At 33.7% G+C, this 12,960-nt stretch overlaps 1 long non-coding RNA gene across 4 annotated transcripts in view; it reads left to right on the plus strand.

Annotated features, from left to right (window-relative positions):
- Positions 1-12,960, plus strand: part of LOC127106046 (uncharacterized) — a 145,521-nt gene that overhangs the window by 66,578 nt on the left and 65,983 nt on the right. For 3 of the 4 annotated variants that reach the window (XR_007795257.1, XR_007795256.1, XR_007795255.1), the window contains one exon: positions 5,744-5,827. This is a non-coding gene — a long non-coding RNA (uncharacterized LOC127106046). Of the gene's footprint in view, positions 1-1,500; positions 1,867-5,743; positions 5,828-12,960 lie in introns of those variants that run through there. The other variant, XR_007795258.1, reaches the window with a different exon arrangement.

Consider the following 12,960-nt stretch of genomic DNA (forward strand, 5'->3'; position numbering starts at 1 on the left):
ATGCTAAATGACCTAAAAAATGACCTAAAATTTTTTGGGGTATTACAACTGTATGTTGTTGTTTTTCCTTTTTCAAACACTTCCCATAAAGGTCAATGTCACTCTTTTATGCGTATAACATCAAGAGTTGTTATAATTTCGTCTTTTTGATTACTCTAAAATGTTATTCTTTTTATTTTCCAAGATTATTTTGAAGTGATAACTAACTTGTTCGTCGGAGTGTTTGTAGGAAGGTATGTACGCTCTTGTCATGAATAGATCAGAATGAGTCTTGAGGTCATTACAGGTAATGTTCTTCTATTGCTTCTTTTCATTTGGTTTTTACAATAAATGCAAAGTGATTGTTTTGTTAGAAGTAGTAAATGCTGCACAAATACATAACAAATATTGAGCAGTTTCTTGCATTATCTTTTTTATATTATACTGGTAAGGGTTGTATTGTGTTTTGATTTCACTATTTCTTTTGGTCATATTTGATAGGGAGAGCCAGCCGTTGAGGTTACAAATGAAGGTGTTGATGCTGCAGGACATACAATTGGTACATCTTTGGAGGTCGTGTTCAAACTTAGGAAGGTTCTCAACCCCAAGAGTGTGATCAAACCAATATCACTAGCTAAAGATTATTTTGAGAATAACATCTATCGAATAAATTTCAGACGAAAGACCTTGGTAAACTCCTATAGTTTTTGGGTATTGAGGTAGTCCAATCTAAAGATGATAAGGTAATTTTTTCGGAGAAATATGCTATAGATACTTTTGAAGAATTTTTTTTGTAGATAATGCATTCATAAAAAGTAAGTCACTTTAACTTGTGGGTATCATCCAAAGGTAACTATAAATACTATGTTTGGTTTGGTAGGACTTTCTAACTGTATGTTGTTCTTTTTCCTTTTTCAAAGACTTCCCATAAAGGCCAATGTTACTATTTTATGCTTATAACATCATGTGTTGTTATAACTTTGTCTTTTTGTTTACTCTAGAATGTTACTCTTTTTATTTCCCAAGATTATTTTGAAGTGATAACTAACTTGTTCGTCGGAGTGTTTGTAGAATGGTATGTACGCTCTTGTTATGAATAGTTCAAAATGAGTCTTAAGGTCATTAGAGGTAATGTTCTTCTATTGCTTCTTTTCATTTGGTTTTTACAATAAATGCAAAGTGATTGTTTTGTTATAAGTTGTAAATACTGCACAAATCCATAACAAATATTGAGCAGTTTCTCGCATTTTCTTTTTTATATTATACTGGTAAGGGTTGTATTGTGTTTTGATTGCACTGTTTCTTTTGGTCATATTTGATAGGGAGAGCCAGCCGTTGAGGTTACAAATGAAGGTGTGGATGCTGCAGAGCATACAATTGGTACATCTTTGGAGGTCGTGTTCAAACTTAGGAAGGTTCTCAACCCAAAGAGTGTGATCAAACCAACATCACTAGTTAAAGATTATTTTGAGAATAACATCTATCGAATAAATTTTAGACGAAAGAACTCCTATATTTTTTGGGTATTGAGTTGGTCCAATCTAAAGATGATATGGTAATTTCTCAGGGGAAATATGCTATGGATACTTTTGAAGAAACAAGTATGTAGATAATGCATTCATAGAAAGTAAGTGACTTTAACTTGTTGGTGTCATCCAAAGGTAACTAGAAATACTATGTTTGGTTTGATAGGACTTTCTAACTGTATGTTGTTCTTTTTCCTTTTTCAAAGACTTCCCATAAAGGTCAATGTCACTCTTTTATGTTTATAACATCATGTGTTGTTATAATTTCGTCTCTTTGTTTACTCTAGAATGTTACTCTTTTTATTTCCCAAGATTATTTTGAAGTGATAACTAACTTGTTCGTCGGAGTGTTTGTAGGAAGGTATATACGCTCTTGTCATGAATATATCAGAATGAGTCTTGAGGTCAGTACAGGTAATGTTCTTCTATTGCTTCTTTTCATTTAGTTTTTACAATAAATGCAAATTGATTGTTTTGTTACAAGTAGTAAATGCTGCACAAAACCATCACAAATATTGAGCAGTTACTCGCATTTTCTTTTTTATATTATACTGGTAAGGGTTGTATTGTGTTTTTATTTCACTGTTTCTTTTGGTCATATTTGATAGGGAGAGCCAGCCGTTGAGGTTACAAATGAAGGTGTTGATGCTGCAGGGCATACAATTGGTACATCTTTGGAGGTCGAGTTCAAACTTAGGAAGGTTCTCAACCCCAAGAGCGTGATCAAACCAACATCACTAGCTAAAGATTATTTTGAGAATAACATCTATCGAATAAATTTCAGACGAAAGACCTTATTAAACTCCAATAGTTTTTGGGTATTGAGCTGTTCCAATCTAAAGATGATATGGTAATTTCTCAAGGGAAATATGCTATGGATACTTTTGAAGAAACAAGTCTGTAGATAATGCATTCATAGAAAGTAAGTGACTTTAACTTGTTGGTGTCATTCAAAGGTAACTAGAAATACTATGTTTGGTTTGATAGGATTTTGTAACTGAATGTTGTTCTTTTTCCTTTTTCAAAGACTTCTCATAAAGGTCAATGTTACTATTTTATGCTTATAACATCATGTGCTGTTAAAATTTCGTCTTTTTGTTTACTCTAGAATGTTACTCTTTTTATTTCCCAAGATTATTTTGAAGTGATAACTAACTTGTTCGTCGGAGTGTTTGTAGGAAGGTATATACGCTCTTGTCATGAATAGATCAGAATGAGTCTTGAGGTCAGTACAGGTAATGTTCTTCTATTGCTTCTTTTCATTTGGTTTTTACAATAAATGCAAAGTGATTGTTTTGTTACAAGTAGTAAATGCTGCACAAATCCATAACAAATATTGAGCAGTTACTCGCATTTTCTTTTTTATATTATACTGGTAAGGGTTGTATTGTGTTTTGATTTCACTGTTTCTTTTTGTCATATTTGACAGGGAGAGCCATCCATTGTGGTTACAAATGAAGGTGTTGATGCTGCAGGGCATACAATTGGTACATCTTCGGAGGTCGTGTTCAAACTTAGGAAGGTTCTCAACCCCAAGAGTGTGATCAAACCAAAATCACTAGTTAAACATTATTTTGAGAATAACATCTATCGAATAAATTTCACACGAAAGACCTTGGTAAACTCCTATCGTTTTTGGGTATTAAGCTGGTCCAATTTAAGATGATATGGTAATTTCTCCGGGGAAATATGCTATGGATAGGTTTGAAGAAACAAGTGTGTAGATAATGCATTCATAGAAAGTAAGTGACTTTAACTTGTTGGTGTCATCTAAAGGTAACTAGAAATACTATGTTTGGTTTGATAGGACTTTCTAACTGTATGTTGTTCTTTTTCCTTTTTCAAACACTTCCCATAAAGGTCAATGTCACTCTTTTATGCTTATAACATCATGTGTTGTTATAATTTCGTCTCTTTGTTTACTCTAGAATGTTACTCTCTTTATTTCCCAAGATTATTTTGAATTGATAATTAACTTGTTCGTCAGAGTGTTTGTAGGAAGGTATGTACGCTCTTGTCATGAATAGATCAGAATGAGTCTTGAGGTCATTACAGGTAATGTTCTTCTATTGCTTCTTTTCATTTGGTTTTTATAATAAATGCAAAGTGATTGTTTTGTTTCAAGTAGTAAATACTACATAAATCCATAACAAATATTGAGCAGTTTCTCGCATTTTATTATTTATATTATACTGGTAAGGGTTGTATTGTGTTTTGATTTCACTGTTTCTTTTGGTCATATTTGATAGGGAGAGCCAACCATTGAGGTTACAAATGAAGGTGTTGATGCTGCAGGGCATACAATTGGTACATCTTTGGAGGTCGTGTTCAAACTTAGGAAGGTTCTCAACCCCAAGAGCGTGATCAAACCAACATCACTAGCTAAAGATTATTTTGAGAATAACATCTATCGAATAAATTTCAGACGAAAGACCTTATTAAACTCCAATAGTTTTTGGGTATTGAGCTGTTCCAATCTAAAGATGATATGGTAATTTCTCAAGGGAAATATGCTATGGATACTTTTGAAGAAACAAGTCTGTAGATAATGCATTCATAGAAAGTAAGTGACTTTAACTTGTTGGTGTCATTCAAAGGTAACTAGAAATACTATGTTTGGTTTGATAGGATTTTGTAACTGAATGTTGTTCTTTTTCCTTTTTCAAAGACTTCTCATAAAGGTCAATGTTACTATTTTATGCTTATAACATCATGTGCTGTTAAAATTTCGTCTTTTTGTTTACTCTAGAATGTTACTCTTTTTATTTCCCAAGATTATTTTGAAGTGATAACTAACTTGTTCGTCGGAGTGTTTGTAGGAAGGTATATACGCTCTTGTCATGAATAGATCAGAATGAGTCTTGAGGTCAGTACAGGTAATGTTCTTCTATTGCTTCTTTTCATTTGGTTTTTACAATAAATGCAAAGTGATTGTTTTGTTACAAGTAGTAAATGCTGCACAAATCCATAACAAATATTGAGCAGTTACTCGCATTTTCTTTTTTATATTATACTGGTAAGGGTTGTATTGTGTTTTGATTTCACTGTTTCTTTTTGTCATATTTGACAGGGAGAGCCATCCATTGTGGTTACAAATGAAGGTGTTGATGCTGCAGGGCATACAATTGGTACATCTTCGGAGGTCGTGTTCAAACTTAGGAAGGTTCTCAACCCCAAGAGTGTGATCAAACCAAAATCACTAGTTAAACATTATTTTGAGAATAACATCTATCGAATAAATTTCACACGAAAGACCTTGGTAAACTCCTATCGTTTTTGGGTATTAAGCTGGTCCAATTTAAGATGATATGGTAATTTCTCCGGGGAAATATGCTATGGATAGGTTTGAAGAAACAAGTGTGTAGATAATGCATTCATAGAAAGTAAGTGACTTTAACTTGTTGGTGTCATCTAAAGGTAACTAGAAATACTATGTTTGGTTTGATAGGACTTTCTAACTGTATGTTGTTCTTTTTCCTTTTTCAAACACTTCCCATAAAGGTCAATGTCACTCTTTTATGCTTATAACATCATGTGTTGTTATAATTTCGTCTCTTTGTTTACTCTAGAATGTTACTCTCTTTATTTCCCAAGATTATTTTGAATTGATAATTAACTTGTTCGTCAGAGTGTTTGTAGGAAGGTATGTACGCTCTTGTCATGAATAGATCAGAATGAGTCTTGAGGTCATTACAGGTAATGTTCTTCTATTGCTTCTTTTCATTTGGTTTTTATAATAAATGCAAAGTGATTGTTTTGTTTCAAGTAGTAAATACTACATAAATCCATAACAAATATTGAGCAGTTTCTCGCATTTTATTATTTATATTATACTGGTAAGGGTTGTATTGTGTTTTGATTTCACTGTTTCTTTTGGTCATATTTGATAGGGAGAGCCAACCATTGAGGTTACAAATGAAGGTGTTGATGCTGCAGGGCATACAATTGGTACATCTTTGGAGGTCGTGTTCAAACTTAGGAAGGTTCTCAACCCCAAGAGTGTGATCAAACCAACATCACTAGCTAAAGATTATTTTGAGAATAACATCTATCGAATAAATATCAGACGAAAGACCTTGGTAAACTTCTATATTTTTTGGGTATTGAGCTAGTCCAATCTAAAGATGATATGACAATTTCTCCGGGGAAATATGCTATGGATACTTTGGAAGAAACAAGTCTGTAGATAATGCATTCATAGAAAGTAAGTGACTTTAACTTGTTGGTGTCATCCAAAGGTAACTAGAAATACTATGTTTGGTTTGGTAGGACTTTCTAACTGTATGTTGTTCTTTTTCCTTTTTCAAAGACTTCCCATAAAGGTCAATGTCACTCTTTTATGTTTATAACATCATGTGTTGTTATAATTTCGTCTCTTTGTTTACTCTAGAATGTTACTCTTTTTATTTCCCAAGATTATTTTGAAGCGATAACTAACTTGTTCGTCGGAGTGTTTGTAGGAAGATATATACGCTCTTGTCATGAATACATCAGAATGAGTCTTGAGGTCAGTACAGGTAATGTTCTTCTATTGCTTCTTTTCATTTGGTTTTTACAATAAATGCAAAGTGATTGTTTTGTTACAAGTAGTAAATGCTGCACAAATCCATAACAAATATTGAGCAGTTCCTCGCATTTTCTTATTTATATTATACTGGTAAGGGTTGTATTGTGTTTTGATTTCACTGTTTCTTTTGGTCATATTTGATAGGGAGAGCCAGCCGTTGAGGTGACAAATGAAGGTGTTGATGCTGTAGGGCATACAATTGGTACATCTTTGGAGGTCGTGTTAAAACTTTGGAAGGTTCTCAACCCCAAGAGTGTGATCAAACCAACATCACTAGCTAAAGATTATTTTGAGAATAACATCTATCGAATAAATTTCAGACGAAAGACCTTATTAAACTCCTATAGTTTTTGGGTATTGAGGTAGTCCAATCTAAAGATGATAAGGTAATTTTTCCGGGGAAATATGCTATGGATACTTTTGAAGAAACAAGTTTGTAGATAATGCATTCATAAAAAGTAAGTCACTTTAACTTGTTGGTATCATCCAAAGGTAACTGTAAATACTATGTTTGGTTTGGTAGGACTTTCTAACTGTATGTTGTTCTTTTTTCTTTTTCAAAGACTTCCCATAAAGGTCAATGTCACTCTCTGATGCTTATAACATGATGTGTTGTTATAACTTTGTCTTTTTGTTTACTCTAGAATGTTACTCTTTTTATTTCCCAAGATTATTTTGAAGTGATAACTAACTTGTTCGCCGGAGTGTTTGTAGGAAGGTATGTACGCTCTTGTTATAAATAGTTCAAAATGAGTCTTAAGGTCATTACAGGTAATGTTCTTCTATTGCTTCTTTTCATTGGGTTTTTGCAATAAATGCAAAGTGATTGTTTTGTTACAAGTAGTAAATACAGCACAAATCCATAACAAATATTAGGCTTTTTCTTGCATTTTCTTTTTTATATTATACTGGTAAGGGTTGTATTGTGTTTTGATTGCACTGTTTCTTTTAGTCATATTTGATAGGGAGAGCCAGCCGTTGAGGTTACAAATGAAGGTGTTGATGCTGCAGGGCATACAATTGGTACATCTTTGGAGGTCGTGTTCAAACTTAGGAAGGTTCTCAACCCCAAGAGCGTGATCAAACCAACATCACTAGCTAAAGATTATTTTGAGAATAACATCTATCGAATAAATTTCAGACGAAAGACCTTATTAAACTCCAATAGTTTTTGGGTATTGAGCTGTTCCAATCTAAAGATGATATGGTAATTTCTCAAGGGAAATATGCTATGGATACTTTTGAAGAAACAAGTCTGTAGATAATGCATTCATAGAAAGTAAGTGACTTTAACTTGTTGGTGTCATTCAAAGGTAACTAGAAATACTATGTTTGGTTTGATAGGATTTTGTAACTGAATGTTGTTCTTTTTCCTTTTCAAAGACTTCTCATAAAGGTCAATGTTACTATTTTATGCTTATAACATCATGTGCTGTTAAAATTTCGTCTTTTTGTTTACTCTAGAATGTTACTCTTTTTATTTCCCAAGATTATTTTGAAGTGATAACTAACTTGTTCGTCGGAGTGTTTGTAGGAAGGTATATACGCTCTTGTCATGAATAGATCAGAATGAGTCTTGAGGTCAGTACAGGTAATGTTCTTCTATTGCTTCTTTTCATTTGGTTTTTACAATAAATGCAAAGTGATTGTTTTGTTACAAGTAGTAAATGCTGCACAAATCCATAACAAATATTGAGCAGTTACTCGCATTTTCTTTTTTATATTATACTGGTAAGGGTTGTATTGTGTTTTGATTTCACTGTTTCTTTTTGTCATATTTGACAGGGAGAGCCATCCATTGTGGTTACAAATGAAGGTGTTGATGCTGCAGGGCATACAATTGGTACATCTTCGGAGGTCGTGTTCAAACTTAGGAAGGTTCTCAACCCCAAGAGTGTGATCAAACCAAAATCACTAGTTAAACATTATTTTGAGAATAACATCTATCGAATAAATTTCACACGAAAGACCTTGGTAAACTCCTATCGTTTTTGGGTATTAAGCTGGTCCAATTTAAGATGATATGGTAATTTCTCCGGGGAAATATGCTATGGATAGGTTTGAAGAAACAAGTGTGTAGATAATGCATTCATAGAAAGTAAGTGACTTTAACTTGTTGGTGTCATCTAAAGGTAACTAGAAATACTATGTTTGGTTTGATAGGACTTTCTAACTGTATGTTGTTCTTTTTCCTTTTTCAAACACTTCCCATAAAGGTCAATGTCACTCTTTTATGCTTATAACATCATGTGTTGTTATAATTTCGTCTCTTTGTTTACTCTAGAATGTTACTCTCTTTATTTCCCAAGATTATTTTGAATTGATAATTAACTTGTTCGTCAGAGTGTTTGTAGGAAGGTATGTACGCTCTTGTCATGAATAGATCAGAATGAGTCTTGAGGTCATTACAGGTAATGTTCTTCTATTGCTTCTTTTCATTTGGTTTTTATAATAAATGCAAAGTGATTGTTTTGTTTCAAGTAGTAAATACTACATAAATCCATAACAAATATTGAGCAGTTTCTCGCATTTTATTATTTATATTATACTGGTAAGGGTTGTATTGTGTTTTGATTTCACTGTTTCTTTTGGTCATATTTGATAGGGAGAGCCAACCATTGAGGTTACAAATGAAGGTGTTGATGCTGCAGGGCATACAATTGGTACATCTTTGGAGGTCGTGTTCAAACTTAGGAAGGTTCTCAACCCCAAGAGTGTGATCAAACCAACATCACTAGCTAAAGATTATTTTGAGAATAACATCTATCGAATAAATATCAGACGAAAGACCTTGGTAAACTTCTATATTTTTTGGGTATTGAGCTAGTCCAATCTAAAGATGATATGACAATTTCTCCGGGGAAATATGCTATGGATACTTTGGAAGAAACAAGTCTGTAGATAATGCATTCATAGAAAGTAAGTGACTTTAACTTGTTGGTGTCATCCAAAGGTAACTAGAAATACTATGTTTGGTTTGGTAGGACTTTCTAACTGTATGTTGTTCTTTTTCCTTTTTCAAAGACTTCCCATAAAGGTCAATGTCACTCTTTTATGTTTATAACATCATGTGTTGTTATAATTTCGTCTCTTTGTTTACTCTAGAATGTTACTCTTTTTATTTCCCAAGATTATTTTGAAGCGATAACTAACTTGTTCGTCGGAGTGTTTGTAGGAAGATATATACGCTCTTGTCATGAATACATCAGAATGAGTCTTGAGGTCAGTACAGGTAATGTTCTTCTATTGCTTCTTTTCATTTGGTTTTTACAATAAATGCAAAGTGATTGTTTTGTTACAAGTAGTAAATGCTGCACAAATCCATAACAAATATTGAGCAGTTCCTCGCATTTTCTTATTTATATTATACTGGTAAGGGTTGTATTGTGTTTTGATTTCACTGTTTCTTTTGGTCATATTTGATAGGGAGAGCCAGCCGTTGAGGTGACAAATGAAGGTGTTGATGCTGTAGGGCATACAATTGGTACATCTTTGGAGGTCGTGTTAAAACTTTGGAAGGTTCTCAACCCCAAGAGTGTGATCAAACCAACATCACTAGCTAAAGATTATTTTGAGAATAACATCTATCGAATAAATTTCAGACGAAAGACCTTATTAAACTCCTATAGTTTTTGGGTATTGAGGTAGTCCAATCTAAAGATGATAAGGTAATTTTTCCGGGGAAATATGCTATGGATACTTTTGAAGAAACAAGTTTGTAGATAATGCATTCATAAAAAGTAAGTCACTTTAACTTGTTGGTATCATCCAAAGGTAACTGTAAATACTATGTTTGGTTTGGTAGGACTTTCTAACTGTATGTTGTTCTTTTTTCTTTTTCAAAGACTTCCCATAAAGGTCAATGTCACTCTCTGATGCTTATAACATGATGTGTTGTTATAACTTTGTCTTTTTGTTTACTCTAGAATGTTACTCTTTTTATTTCCCAAGATTATTTTGAAGTGATAACTAACTTGTTCGCCGGAGTGTTTGTAGGAAGGTATGTACGCTCTTGTTATAAATAGTTCAAAATGAGTCTTAAGGTCATTACAGGTAATGTTCTTCTATTGCTTCTTTTCATTGGGTTTTTGCAATAAATGCAAAGTGATTGTTTTGTTACAAGTAGTAAATACAGCACAAATCCATAACAAATATTAGGCTTTTTCTTGCATTTTCTTTTTTATATTATACTGGTAAGGGTTGTATTGTGTTTTGATTGCACTGTTTCTTTTAGTCATATTTGATAGGGAGAGCAAGCCGTTGAGGTTACAAATGAAGGTGTTGATGCTGCAGGACATACAATTGGTACATCTTTGGAGGTCGTGTTCAAACTTAGGAAGGTTCTCAACCCAAAGAGTGTGATCAAACCAACATCACTAGCTAAAGATTATTTTGAGAATAACATCTATCGAATAAATTTCAGACGAAAGACCTTGGTAAACTCCTATATTTTTTGGGTATTGATCTGGTCCAATCTAAAGATGATATGATAATTTCTCCAGGGAAATATGTTATGGATACTTTGGAAGAAACAAGTCTGTAGATAGAGCATTTATAGAAACTAAGTCCCTTTAACTTGTTGGTGTCATCCAAAGGTAAATAGAAATACTATGTTTGGTTTGGTAGGACTTTCTAACTGTATGTTGTTCTTTTTCCTTTTTAAAAGACATTCCATAAAGGTCGTTGTCACTCTTTTATGCTTATAACATTATGTGTTGTTATAATTCCGTGTTTTTGTTTACTCTAAAATGTTACTCTTTTTATTTCCCAAGATTCTTTTGAAGTGATAACTAACTTGTTCGTCGGAGTGTTTGTAGGAAGGTATGTACGCTCTTGTCATGAATAGATCAAAATGAGTCTTTAGGTCATTACTGGTAATGTTCTTCTATTGCTTCTTTTCATTTGGTTTTTACAATAAATGCAAAGTATTTGTTTTGTTACAAGTAGTAAATACTGCACAAATCCATAACAAATATTGGGTAGTTTCTCGCATTTTCTTTTTTATATTATACTGGTAAGGGTTGTATTATGTTTTGATTTCACTGTTTCTTTTGGTCATATTTGATAGGGATAGCCAGCTTTTGAGGTTACAAATGAAGGTGTTGATTGTAACACCCTTCTAAAATACCCCAAATTTTAAATTAAAACATCAAAACATAAATCAGAGTAGATATGCAATTAAGGGTGTCACACTTGACACTTCACACCAATCATCAAAATATCCTGTCATGCTCATTTATTTAATCAAACAAACCATTGCATAACTCGCAGCGGATAAAAATCTAACAACATTCAAACATGTAACACATCACATGTAAAGTTGTTCAACAACCAAAAATGAAAACAAGGTAAAACATCCTGTCCCGATGTTACATCTACCAGAGCATGACCCACTAAGGAATTACACTAGACTCCAAGGACTAGCTTCTACTCAATCACTGCTCGTTACCTGAAACATAGTTGTAAGGGTGAGTTCCTCAATCGATATAATAAGCATTATAAAATATCATGTAATGCTAAGTAACTTAACGCATTCATCACCCAAATCAGATTACACCTTCAGCAATGGTAACATCAACTCAAAATCATATTCAACACAAACACAAAACACATGTATAATATTGGAATACATCCATTCATATTATACGTCATACATACATTATGCAATGAGACTCCATGCATGCGGTACCGACTATTCGTGAACATATAGTTCAACCTCACCGATCAAATCCAGATACGGCTAGCAAGCTCACTAGTCCCACTCATTTGAGACCTAGTGACTCACTCACTAATTCCTCACCATGGGAATTAGCTACCACCCCAAGGGCTATGATATGCACGCTAATCACCTAGCATGCAAACATCAACAACAATCCACAACAACTCACTCACTAATTCCTCACCATGGGAATTAGCTACCACCATAAAGGCCATAATATACATGCTAAATCACCTAGCATGCAAACATCAACAACAATTCAAAATAGACATATGCTCACACTCTAAGCCATAAACAGTCCATTCACAATTGCATACATAACAGATACATTCACAATATTATGCATACCATCATAAATCATCAGCATGTTATCACAAAAATCATATCATGTCATGCCAATTAATAATCACAGTATTAGCACACTCTACTAATACCTACACTTCTCAAAACAACGGGAAACGATCCCTACTATATCATACATCAGCTAAAATTACATTACTCAGCTGAACAACCAAAAACTGCACAACAACAGCACAGAAAAATCACAATTCTGCCCATACGCGTATTGCCTAGTCCCATACGCGTATGGCCCATTTCTCAGCCAATCCCATACGCGTATTGTCTGCCTCATACGCGTATGCTACGCGTACCACTTCCTCATACGCGTACCAACAGAGACAAAACCACGTTCAAAACATCATCTTCCTCATCCATACGCGTATTGCCTAGTGCCATACGCGTACCAGACCATCTCATACGCGTATTGCCTAGTGCCATACAAGTATGACCAGAAACCAGAATTCCAGATCTGCTATGGTTTTCTCTGCTACGAGATTCTCAGATCCCACCTTCCACATTCCAATTTTTACACAACATTCATTCATATTGTCTAACACAGATAATACACATTCAATCTCACAAATTCTAACCTTTATTCCATCTAATCCTTACGAATTTTCTTCACTTATAACTCATATCACATTCATCCATAAATTCATAAATTTCAACATTCATCGTTCTAATCAGGGTCAATTCAATGGTTTATCACTACCCATTACATGTTAACCCATAATACCCATTAAACGACGATAAACCCCCCTTACCTGAGTTAATCCGGCAATCCTTTAGCCTCAAGCTCTTCTCTTCTCCAACCTTCTTCCTCTTGCTCT

The sequence above is a fragment of the Lathyrus oleraceus genome, chromosome 7 (assembly GCF_024323335.1).
Source record: "Lathyrus oleraceus cultivar Zhongwan6 chromosome 7, CAAS_Psat_ZW6_1.0, whole genome shotgun sequence".
Classification (NCBI taxonomy): Eukaryota; Viridiplantae; Streptophyta; class Magnoliopsida; order Fabales; family Fabaceae; genus Lathyrus; species Lathyrus oleraceus.